We start from the raw sequence: 288 nt of genomic DNA, 5'->3' as shown, positions 1-288 counted from the left end.
ATATAAAACTCACTGATTTTTTATTTTTTTATTTTTTGAGAGGGGACAGGGGCTGAGGCTATATATCATTCTTAAACCATGAGTTTGGCTTACAATTAAATAAAGTCCTTATTTTTGTTTGTTGCCTTCAATATTAATTAATTTTTTCTTCTTCTCACATGTGAAGCAAATATAGCCATACTCTCTCCTCACTCAGAGATGGAGAAGGACGATATTAAAAATAAAAATGGCACGCTTTGCCTATGTTTGACTTTCTTGAATCACCAAGTTTAAAAAAAAAAAAAAAAA

Source organism: Macadamia integrifolia, chromosome 8, assembly GCF_013358625.1.
Source record: "Macadamia integrifolia cultivar HAES 741 chromosome 8, SCU_Mint_v3, whole genome shotgun sequence".
Lineage (NCBI taxonomy): Eukaryota > Viridiplantae > Streptophyta > Magnoliopsida > Proteales > Proteaceae > Macadamia > Macadamia integrifolia.
This window is presented reverse-complemented; position numbering follows the sequence as displayed.